A 13,051-nucleotide genomic window follows, 5' to 3' on the forward strand; every position below is an offset into this window, starting at 1 on the left:
TAGAATGGCGATTATCAAGAATACAAGCAAAAATAGGTGTTGGAAAGGATGTGGGGAAAATGGTACACTCTTACATTGCTTGTGGGGCTGCAAATTAGTGCAGCCAGTCTGGAAAGCAGTGTGGAGATTCCTCAGAAAACTGGAAATGGACCCACCATTTGACCCAGCTATCCCACTCCTTGGCCTATACCCAAAGGACTTAAAATCAGCATACTGCAGAGATCCAGCCATATCAATTTTCATAGGTGCTCAATTCACAATAGCCAGATCGTGGAACCAACGTAGATGTCCTTCAATTGATGAATGGATAAAGAAACTGTGGTATATATATGTACAATGGAATATTATTCAGCTATAAAGAATAATAAAATTATGGCATTTGCAGGCAAATGGATGAAATTGGAGAATATCATGCTAAGTGAGATAAGCCAATCTTAAAAATTCAAAAGACGAATGATCTCACTGATAAGCGGATGATGACACGTAATGGGGGATGGGAGGGGGGCAAGATTCGAGGAAGGAGGGGCTGTATAGAGGAAAAGAGGGGTTGGAGGAGTGGGGGGGAAGGAAAAAATAACAGAATGAATCAAACCTCATTACCCTATGTGAATGTACGATTATGCAAATGGTATGCTGTTACTCCATGTACAAACAGAAACAACATATATCCCATTTGTTTACAATAAAAATAAATTTTTTAAAAAAGTACTTTTCTTATCTTCTTTCCAAATCCTCTTACTTTCAAATCTCAAAACATTTTGAATGAAAGTTTTGATCTGAAAAGCATACCAAAATCACACAGTGATGAAGTATGACAATAATAAGTTCCTCAAACTTGAAGGTCTAAAATGGTTGCAAATGATGTTTCGAGTAGAAGTATCAGATTACTCTCTATGGAAAAACTTAACATTTTAAAGGATTCTTTCAGAAATATCTTGGCAATTACTCTCTGAACCTAAGTGAAAATGAAATTGTCCTGCAGGTACATTTGTCAGCAATGTTATGTCAGTCAAGAAGAACTGAGGCTCCAGATAATGGTTATTTTGTGAGTGTGAGAGTAAAAGGCATGAAAGCATTTGCTCTAAAATTCTACTATCTTATCAAAAATTAGTTCTGTATTAGAGAAATATTCTTGGCCAAAGAAAAAGCATTTTTAAATCTTCAGAAGTATACCTAAATAAAAAGGTCACTTCAGACTTCAGTTACCTTTTAAGTATTTCCACATAGTTTTGCTATTCTATGACTAAGTCTCACAGAAATTCTTGCATTCCTAGCATGCTTCCCTTGGGTACTAGACTTGCTTCTCTGCTACTTTCATACCAATTCACCTCCTGGTTAGTCCAATCAGTAAGTATAAGCACTGTGGCTGCCAAACCACAGAAGTTATATCCAACTCTATCTAGAAATATCATTGCACTGTAAAAAAAATGCAAGACACATTCTACAAATTATATACATATAACTGTAAAATGTAAATAACAGTCACCATTTATGAAGTATCTACTTTGTGTCAGACTCTTCATAAATATTTTCTCTAATTTTTCAAATGTCCAAGCTAATTTTTTTTATCTCTTATGGTTTGGATATTTAAAGCCTTCAAAAAGTTCATGTGTTAATAGCATAGTCCCCAATGCAGAAAGGTTCAGAGGTGGGGCTTTTAGACAATTGTGAGAGCTGTAACCTCATCAGTGGATCATTCCATTTGAGGCATTACTACTGGGTGGTAATTTTAGGTAGGCTGGAAGTGACTGGAAGAAGTAGGTCAATGGGGGCATGCCCTTGGGGATATATGTTGCCTCAGATTCCTATTTGTATGTCTCTCACTCTCTCTGCTTCCAAGCTTCCATCAGCTGAGCAGCTTTACTCTGAAATGCCATTCTGCCATGAGGTTGTGTCTAATCTTTGGCCCAAAGTAATGGAGTTGTCGAACCATGGGCTGAACCTCTGAAACCATGAGCTACAATACACTTTTCCTCCTCTCAGTTGATCTTTTCAGGTATTTTGCACACAGTGACACAAAACTGACTAAGGTATTATCTTCATTTCAGAAATCAAACAGTGGAATATCAGAAAAGTTTGGAAAATTTCCACAGACCACACAACTAGTGAATACAGTTAGATTTTGCTCCTCACATTGTGTAATAGAACTCCTACCATATAGCAGACACTGTGTGAGATACTTGGCATATATTATCCCATTTAATCCTCACATTAATTCTAGGTGTTATAGGAACTCTTCTTACTCACTGCTTAAGTTTCCATAGAAAACACAGGAAGGAGAGGAGGAACAATTCCACCTTTTCTCCATCCCTCACTACTCCTGCCTCAAGAAGGAGAGCAATACTTGATTGGCAACATCACGAGAAGGAAATAGACTGGTGTCATTCACTTATTTCTAAGTTTGCAGTGTTTATTCCAGAAATCCCAGATTCCCAGCTCAGTCATTAAGATAGATTTGCCCTTGAAGGATAGGACTGTAGTTGTCTAGTTTTTCATGTGACTGACTGGTTTGGTAGGTTTAATTTTAGGTGAAAGTCAACTGCAGTAACTAGTTCTCAGTTTAAATCAACATTGTTAAGAATGAGATTTAGGCAGACAGACGCCAGATTCCAAGCCCACTCCCTCCCCCACCATGCCACTGCGCAGCCTCGGTGCACCCTCGCTGGGGCTCCCCAGCTTCTCTGGAGGCTGGTGTAGGCTTTTTGAGTTATTCCTGAGGGCATGGCTACCATCAGCGTAAGGGTGGCTCCCTTCATGAGACACAGGAGACTGGAAGCCCTTTGACAGGTTCCTCTATTTACTCATTTTCATCCTACACCCTTCAACATCCTCTTGTTCACTACTAGAAATACTATAAATAATAACTGAACTCTTCCTGTTTATTACAATATTGTTAAAGTCTTTATAAGGGCTATCTGGTTCAGGGCTGCATTTTCTTTGTATTGGGTGCTGCTAATATTGATCTACCCCTCAAAGGAGAGATACTGGAAAACTGCAGGGTCACAATAAGTCTGCAGGGGGGAAACTTCAGTACCTCAGATCTTCATTGCTAGAGGGGAATATACAGAAACAATAAGAAAAAATAGGGGAAGAAAGTGTCCCTAACAAACCAAGATGCTATTTTGATAGAATTCAGTGACAGCATGGCAGTAGAGGTGACAGAAAAAGAGTTTAGAATCTGCATAATTAAAATGTGAAGCCATAGATGAGATAAGAGAGTAAATGCAAGCAATGCATGATCACTCCAATAAACAGTTAAAAGAGCAAATACAGGAAGGAAGCAAAAGAACACTTCAGTAAAGAGATAGAGATCCTGAAAAAAAAAAAAAAAACAGAAATATGTGAAATGAAAGAAACAACAAACCAAATTAAAAACAATAGAAAGCTTCCCCAACAGAACAGATCTTGTGGAAGACAGAATCTCATATAATGAAGACAATATATTTAAACTTGAAAATAAAGTTAAACAAACTGAGAAAATGTTAAGAAATCATGAAGAGAAACACCAAGAATTATGGGATATCATGAAAAAAACAAATTTAAGAATTATCTGTATTGAGGAAGGCACAGAGATACAAACCAAATGAATGAACAACCTGTTTAATGAAATAATATCAGAAAATTTCCCAAACCTGAAAAATGAAATGGAAAATTAAATACAAGAGGCTTATAGGACACCAGGTACACAAAATTACAACAGATCCACACCAAGATATATTATAATGAAAATACCTCACATACAAAGTAAAGATAGGACTTTAAAGGCTGCTAGAGAAAAGAGACAGACTACTTATAAGAGGAAACCAAAACAGATATCAGTAGATTTCTCACTCCAGACCCTAAAAGAAAGAAGGGCCTGGAGCAATATTTCAAGCTCTGAAAGAATATGGATGCCAACAAAGAATCCTATACCCAGCAAAACCAGCCTTCAGATTTGATGATGAAATAAAATCTTTCCATGATAAACAAAAGTTAAAAGAATTTACAAAAAGAAAGCCTTCAGTATTGAACATTCTCAGCAAAATATTTTGTGAGGAGGAGGTGAAAAACAACAATACAAGTCAGCAAAGGTAGGACCTACCCTAAAGGAAAAGTCAATCAAACGAGAAACCAAGTCAAGTTAAAAAACCAAAAATAAGCCAAAATGACCAGGAATACAAATCATATCACAATAATAACTGTGAATGCTAATGGCCTAAACTCAATAATCAAAAGACATAGACAGGTAGATTGGATTAAAAAGAAAGACCCAACAATACGTTGCCTTCAAGAGACTCATCTTATAGAAAAAGACATTCACAGGCTAAAGATGAAAGGATGGGGAAAAACATACCATGCACATGGACCCAGTAAAAAAGCAGGGGTCTCCACACTCATATCAGATAAAGTGGACTTCAAACCTAAGTTAGTCAGAAGGGATAAAGAAAGACATTTAATACTGCTTAAGGGAAACATAAATCAGCAAGACATAACAATTTTAAATATTTATGCCCCAAACAATGGAGCATCTATGTACATCAAACAAACCCTTCTCAATTATAAGAATAGAATAGACTAAAACAGAATAATAGTGGGGGACTTTAACACACTGCTCTCACCACTGGATAGATCCTCCAAAAAAAACTGAACAAAGAAACTGTAGAAATAAATAATACAATCAATGATATAGACTTAGTAAATATTTACAGAGCATTTCATCCATCATCAAGCAAATATACTTTCTTCTCAGCAGCTCATGCATCCTTCTCCAAAATAGACCATATGTTATGCCACAAAGAATCCATTAGTAAATAGAAAAACATAGAGATAATACCTTGTAACCTATCAGACCATAATGAAATGCAATTAGAAATCAATGATAAAATAACAATCAAAAACTACTCATACACCTGGAGACTAAATAATATGCTATTGAATGATGCAATGATAACAGAAGACATCAGGGAAGAAATTTAAAAATTCTTAGAGGTAAATGAGAATAACAACACAACATATCAAAGTCTCTAGGACACTATGTAAGCTGTACTAAGAAGAAAGTTGAATGCATCGAGTTCATACATTAAAAAAAATAAAAATTCAACAAATTAAAGACCTAATATTACATCTCAAAGCCCTAGAAAAAGAAGAACACCAAAAATAGTAGAAGACAGGAGATAATTAAAATCAGAGCTGAAATCAATGAACTTGAAACAGGAGAAATAATTCAAAGAATTAACAAAACAAAAAGTTGGTTCTTTGAAAAAGTAAACAAAATTGATAAACCCTTAGCCACACAAACAAAGAGGAGAGGGAAAACTCAAATTAATAGAATCCATGATGAAAAAGAAAGATCATGACAGACACCATTGAAATGCATAATATAATTAGAAGTTACTTTGAAAATCTGTACCCAACAAAATAGAAAATACCAAAGACATTGAAAAATTTTTAGAGACATATGATCCTCCCAAACTGAATCAGGAGGATGTACACAATTTAAACAGATCAATTTCATGCACCAAATTAGAAGTCATCAAAAGCCTACCAACCAAGAAAAACCCAGGACCACATGTATTCTCAGCTGAATTCTACAAGATCTTTAAAGAAGAATTAATATCAATACTTCTCAAATTCATCCATGAAATCAAAAAGGAGGGAACCCTTCCAAACTCATTCTATGAGGCTAGTATCACTCTGATATCAAAACCAGACAAAGATTAATCAAAGAAAGCAAACAGGGATGCAAGTTTGGTTGAACATCCAGAAATCAATAAATGTAATTCATCACATAAATAGATTTAAAGTTAAGAATCGTATGGTTATTTCAATAGATGCCAAGAAAGCATTTGACAAAATACAGCATCATTTCATACTTAAAACACTAGAAAAAAATGGGAATAATAGGAAAATACCTCAACAGTGTAAAGGCTCTCTGTGCTAAGCCCACAGCTAACATCATTCTAAATGGAGAAAAACTGAAAGCATTCCCTCTAAAAACTGCAACAAGACAGGGATGCCCTCTTTCATCATTTATATTCAGCATCATCCTTGAAACACTAGCCAAAGCAATTAGATAGACCAAAAAAATAAAGGGATTCAAATCGGAAAAGAAGAACTCAAGCGTCACTATTTGCTGATGGCGTGATTCTATATTTAGAGGATACAAAAAACTCCACTAGAAAACTTCTAGAACTAATAAATGAATTCAGCAAAGTAGAAGGATATATAATCAATATGCATAAATCTAATGCACTTCTATTCATAAGTGATGAGTCCTCTGTAAAAGAAATTAGGAAAACCACTCCATTCACAATAGCCTCAAAGAAAGAAAATGAAATACTTGGGAACCAATCTAACAAAGGAGGTGAAAGACCTCTACAATGAAAACTACAGAACACTAAAGAAAGAAATTGAAGAAAACCTTGGAAGATGGAAAGATCTCCCATGTTTTTGGATAGGCAAAATTAATATTGTCAAAATGGCCATTCTACCAAAGGTACTATACAGATTCAAAGCAATTCCAATTAAAATCCCTATGAGATTCCTCATAGAAACAGAGAAAGTAGTCATAAACTTCATCTGGAAGAATAAGAGACCTTCAATAGCCAAAGCAATCCTGAGCAGGAAAGTGATGCAGGAAGTATCTCAATATCAGACCTTAAACTATTCAACAGAGCAATAGTAACAAAATGGCATGGTATTAGCACCAAAATAGGCAGATCAAAGATACAGAATAGAAGACACAGAGACAAACCAACATAAATACAATCACCTCATACTAGACGAAGAATCCAAATACATAAAATGGAGAAAAGATAGCCTGTTCAACAAATGGTGTTGGGAAAACTGGAAATCCATATGCAGTAAAATGAAATTAAACCTCTATCTCTCACCCTGAACAAAACTCAACTCAAAATGGATCAGGGACATAGGAATTATACCAGAGACCCTGCTCTTAATAGAAGACAAAATAGGCCCGAATCTTCATGTTGGCTTAGGATCAGACTTCCTCAATAAGACTCCCAAAGCACAAGAAATCAAAGCAAGAATCAATAAATGGGATGGATTCGAACTAAAAAGCTTTTTCTCAGCAAAGGATATAGTCAAGAATGTGAGGAGAGAGCCTAAAGAGTGGGAGAAAATATTTTGCACATGCACTTCAGATAGAGCACTTATCTCCAAATTTATAAAGAACTTACAAAATTTTACACCAAAACTACGAAGAACCCAATCAGTAAATGGGCCAAGGAACTGGACAGACTCTTTACAGAAGAAGACATACAGGTGATTAATAAATACATGAAAAAGTGTTCAACATCTCTAGTGATTAGAGAAATGCAAATTTAAACAACTCTAAGATTTCATCTACTCCAATTAGAATGGCTATTATCAAGAACACAAACAATAATAGATATTGGCATGGATGTGGGGGAAAAGGCACACTTTTACATTGCTAGTGGAGTTGCAAATTGGCGCAGCCACTCTGGAAAGCAGTGTTGAAAATCCTCAGAATACTTGGAATGGACCCACCTTTTGACCCAGCTATCCCACTTCTTGGTTTATGCCCAAAGGACTTAAAATCAGCATACTACAGTAACACAGCCATATCAATGTTTCTAGTAGCTCAGTTCACAATAGCTATATTCTGGAACCAACCTAGATACCCTTTAACAGATGAATGGATAAAGAAACTGTGGTATATATATATGCAAAGGAATATTATTGAGCCATAAAGAAGAATAAAATTTATGGCATTTGCAAATAAATGGACGGAATTGGAGAATATCATGCTAAGTGAAATAAGCCAATCCCCAAAAACCAAAGGTCAAATGTTTTCCCTGATAAGTGAATGACGATATGTAATGGGGGTGGGGGTTGAGGAGTGAGTGAGAGAAGAATGGAGGAAATTTAGATTATGTAGAAGGAAGTGAGAGGGAGGGGTGGTATGAAAAATCGTGGAATGAGACAGACATCATTACCCTATATACATATATGATTAAACGAATGTATGAATCTACATTTTGTACAACCATAGAAATGAAATGGTGTACACCATTTGTGTACATTGAATCAAAATGTAGTCTATAAAAAATAAAAAAAATATAAATAATTTTTTAAAAGAATGAAATTTCTATTTTGATCTTTGCCTGAATCAAAGAGCGACTCCTAATTCAAAATATGAAAAGAGGAATAATTTCCCATCCTGAAACCCCAAAAGCATTAGTCTTATTAGACTCATCAACTTAATCTGCTCAGGCTTCTATAAAAACACTTCATAATGTTGGTGGTTTATAAAAAACAGTCATTTATTTGTCACAAGGACAATTATTTTCTCATTGATGCCTCACACGATAGAAGGATTGAGGGAATTCTCTAGAGTTTCTTTTATGATAAATCTAACCCAATCCATGAAGCCTCCACCTTCATGATCTATTCACTTCCTAAAGTCTTATCTCCTAATGCCATCACATAAAATACTAGGATTCAATATATTAATTTTGGGAAGACTTGAGAATTCATTCCCTTTCATTCCACCCTGTGCCCCCCAATAAAACATACCCTTCTTATGCAAAATATTTTCATTTCATCTCAAGAGTCTTAATTTGTTTCAGCTTCAACTAAAAAGTTCAAAGTCCCATCTAAATATAATTTAAATCAAATATGAATGACACTTGATCTCTGATTCATTCTGAGGCAAATTTTTCTCTAGCTATTAACCTGTGCTATCAAACAATTTATGTGCTTCCAAAATCCAGTGGTGAGACAAGCATAGGGTAGGCTTTTCCATTATAAAAAGCAGAAAGAACAAAGGAGCCACTGGTCACAAGCAAGTCTGAAATCCAACAGGGAAAACTTTAAACTTTAAATCTTGAGAATAATCTTTGACCCAGTTCTCTGCCCTCCAGAATAAGGGGGTTAGAGTTATTGGTTGTGACCTAGGGCTCAAACACTGACCTAACTAACTCCATTTTCTCCCTATGATTCCATCTTGTAGTTATGACTTGATTTCATTTTCCTTCTGTGTTTCCCAAAGTCATTATCTCCTGAACTCACCTTGGATTCTAGGAACACAATTTTATAAATAAATATTTTGACAGAAGATCAAAACTACCTTCAAGCAACAGCAAACCTCTTGGTGCCTACAAAGCTGTGCATGGTCAATTGCCTGGGATAATAATCTATCAGTTCACAGCCAGACCAAAATGACCTGTTCTGCTAGCTCTGCAAACCTCTGACACATGCCCTTGTTCCTCTATTCCATAAACCTCAAAGCTCTTTTCAGCCCCTTGAAATCTGATCCTAGGTCACTAGACATTTCTGTTCTTCCCAATGGCCATAAGGAGAACAAAGCTCCTTACCTGACTTGACCATAACTCAGCTTGTTGATTAGCTTTCTGGAACAGGTTTCTGACCCTGGTGAGTGGGGAACCTCCCCATCAGAACTAGGGCTTTTCTCTAACACTTGTAACAAACTTTGGTGATCCAGCAAGTTTGCCACAAACCTTGGGCAACCCTTGCAGTTAGCTGACCCTGGAGAAGAAGGAAGAATTAAATGATCCCATGCAGATTCCATAATTAATTCTATTTTGGGATCTCTCTATCCTTTTCAATCTGGGCTGGCATTAGCTGTTTTTACAATACCCTGAGCTGAGTATCCCACCTTTCAGACCACTGGGATGGAGGACTCATCACTGCAGCATTGCCAAATACAGTTTGTGTCCCACAAGCACTCCTGTCCCCAAGGCTTTGTGTGGCTCTGTCCCCACAGTAAATCTGTGTCTGGGCAACATTTCCTTGGCTTCTATGGGCTAGAATCATGCACCAGTGAATCTACAAATCTAACATCACAGGGGTTTCACTGCCCCCACAATTCCCTTGGATGTTGCCCTAACATGACCTCTTTGTGTTATCCCCATATTGGATGAATCTCTTGTATCCTGGGCCTGTGATGGAAAGGGTAACTCTGATGATTATCGAAATACCTTTCTGGTCATTCTTACATTGTTTTGGGTAACAGATGGAAGATTTTAGATAGTAACTTCCTTATCAAAATTGGTAATTGACCTTACCTTTCATATTCTTTCCTTAACAAGTTTTTTCATTTCCTTTAGTTTAGATTAGCTTATAATTTTCCAAACCTTTAAGTTCTATTAAACAGAACTTAACGATTTCACCTTTAATTCATTTCTCTCCTTTTGCATTTTGCTTCAATTGCTCATGAAGAAACTGGCTACTACGTCAACAATTTGTTTATACATTCCCGCAGATGAATATCCAATTTCATTGTTACAAAATTACACTTTCCATGAAAAACTAGGACATGAACATATTTCAGAAAAGTTCTTTGTCATTTTATAATAGGAAAGGCCTGTCCTGCCTCATCCAATAGCATGTCCCTCATTTCCATTTGATATCTAATCAGAATAAACTTTCAACATGCCTATGTCTGTGAACACTCTGCTTTGGATTACCTAGTCATTCTCTAAGAATATTAAGGCTTTTTATGCAATTTTCTTTTTTTTTTTTTTTAATTTGGGTTTCACCAGAATTGCTTTTAAAGGTTCATTCATGGGCTGTAGGATATTTTGAGCTTGTACCTCAGAACTTTTCCAGCCTCTACCCACTTCCTAATTCTAAAAACACTGCCACATTTCTATTTGTAGCAACAGCCATACCACTTCTTAGCACAAATTTCTGTCTTATTCTCTTTGACTTTCTGTAACAAAATACAAAACCTGATTGACTTATAAAGAAGAAGGGTTTATTTCCTCACAGCACTGGAAAATGAGAATTGCAAGACCAAGGTGCTAGCCAATGCAGCATCTGCTGACGGCCTAATTCCCCATACAAGACCACCTTCTCAGAGTAACCTCACATAGTAAGAGGAAGTGAGGGAATTCTCTGGAGCGTCTATTTTTTTTGAAGGTCAATTATAACAAATTTATTGAACACTGTTATGAACATTTTGACTTCTCCTTTTCATCATTTCTTTTTGTTAATTGTAAAAAAATGGGATACATGTTGTTTCTCTATTTATACACGGAGTCAAGGCATACAATTTGTGTAATCATAAATTTACATAGGGTAATGTTGTTTGATTCATTCTGTTATTTTTTCCCTTCCCCCCACCCCTCGCACCCCTCTTTTTCCTCTATACAGTCCTTCCTTCCTCCATTCTTACCACCCTCCTTATCCCTAACCCTAAACCTAACCCTAACCCTAACGCTAACCTCTCCTACCCCCATTATATGTCCTCATCTGCTTATCAGCGAGATCATTCGTCCTTTAGTATTTTGAGATTGGCTTATCTCACTTAGCAAGATATTCTCTAATTTCATCCATTTGCCTGCAAATGCCAAACTTTTATCATTCTTCATGGTGGAGTAATATTCCATTGTATATATATGCTACAGTTTCTTTATCCATTCATCAAATGAAGGGCATCTAGGTTGGTTCCACAATCTGGCTATGGTGAATTGAGCAGCTATGAACATTGATGTGGCTGTATCTCTGTAGTATGCTGATTTTAAGTCCTTTGGGTATAGGCCAAGTAGTGGGATAGCTGGATCAAATGGTGGTTCCATTCCAAGTTCTCTAAGGAATCTCCACACTTCTTTCCAGAGTGGCTGCACTAATTTGCAGCCCCACCAGCAATGTATGAGTGCACCTATTTCCCCACATCCTCGCCAACACCTATTGTTGCTTGTGTTCTTGAAAATCGCCATTCTAATTGGGGTGAGATGGAATCTTAGGGTAGTTTTGATTTGCATTTCTCTTATTACTAGTGATGTTGAACATTTTTTCATGTATCTGATGATTGCTTGTAGATCTCCTTCTGTAAAGTGTCTGTTCATTTCCTTAGCCCATTTGTTGATTGGATTATTTGTATTATTGGTGTAGAGTTTTTTGAGTTCTTTATAGATTCTGGAAATTAGTGCTCTACCTGAAGTATGAGTGGCAAACATATTCTCCCACTCTGTAGGCTCTCTGTTCACATTACTGATAGTTTCCTTTGCTGAGAGAAAGCTTTTTAGTTTGAATCTATCCCAGTTGTTGATTCTTGCTTTTATTTCTTGGGCTATGGGAGTCCTGTTAAGGAAGTCTGATCCTAAACCAACAAGTTGAAGATTTGAATCTACTTTTTCTTCTATAAGATGCAGGGTCTCTGGTCTGATTCCAAGGTCCTTCATCCATTGTGAGTTGAGTTTTGTGCAGGGTGAGAGATAGGGGTTTAATTTCATTCTGCCGCATATGGTTTTCCAGTTGTCCCAGCACCATTTGTTGAAGAGGCTATCTTTCCTCCATTGCATATTTTTGGCAACTTTGTCTAGTATGAGAAAATTGTATTTATTTGGGTTTGTGTCCATGTCCTCTATTCTGTAACATTGACCTACCTGTCTATTTTCGAACCAATACCATGCCGTTTTTGTTACTATTGCTTTGTAATACATTTGAAGATCTGGCATTGCAATACCCCTGCTTTGCTCTTTCTACTGAGGATTGCTTTAGCTATTCTGGGTTTCTTATTCTTCCAGATGAATTACATAATTGCTTTCTCTATTTATGTAAGGAACATCATTGGGATTTTAATTGGAATTGCATTGAATCTGTATAGCACATTAGGTAGTATGGCCATTTTGACAATATTAATTCTGCCTATACAAGAACATGGGAGATCTTTCCATCTTCTAAGGTTTTCTTTCATTTCTTTCTTTAGTGTTCTGTAGTTCTCATTGTAGAGGTCTTTCACCACTTTTGTGAGATTGATTCCCAAGTATTTTATTTTTTTCGATGCTATTGTGAATGGGGTAGTTTCCCTAATTTCTCTTTCTGAAGATTCATCACTTATGTATAAGAATGCATTGGATTTATAAGCATTGATCTTGTAACCTGCTACTTTACTGAATTCATTTATGAGTTCTAAGAGTTTTCTGGTGGAATTTCCAGGTTCCTCTAAATATATAATCATGTCATCAGTGAACAGGGATAGTTTGAGTTCCTCTTTTCCAATTCGTATCCCTTTAATTTCTTTGGTTTGTCTAATTGCTCTGGCTAGAGTCTGAAGAACGAT

Source organism: Sciurus vulgaris (genome assembly GCF_902686455.1).
Source record: "Sciurus vulgaris genome assembly, chromosome: X".
In the NCBI taxonomy this organism is placed as follows: Eukaryota; Metazoa; Chordata; class Mammalia; order Rodentia; family Sciuridae; genus Sciurus; species Sciurus vulgaris.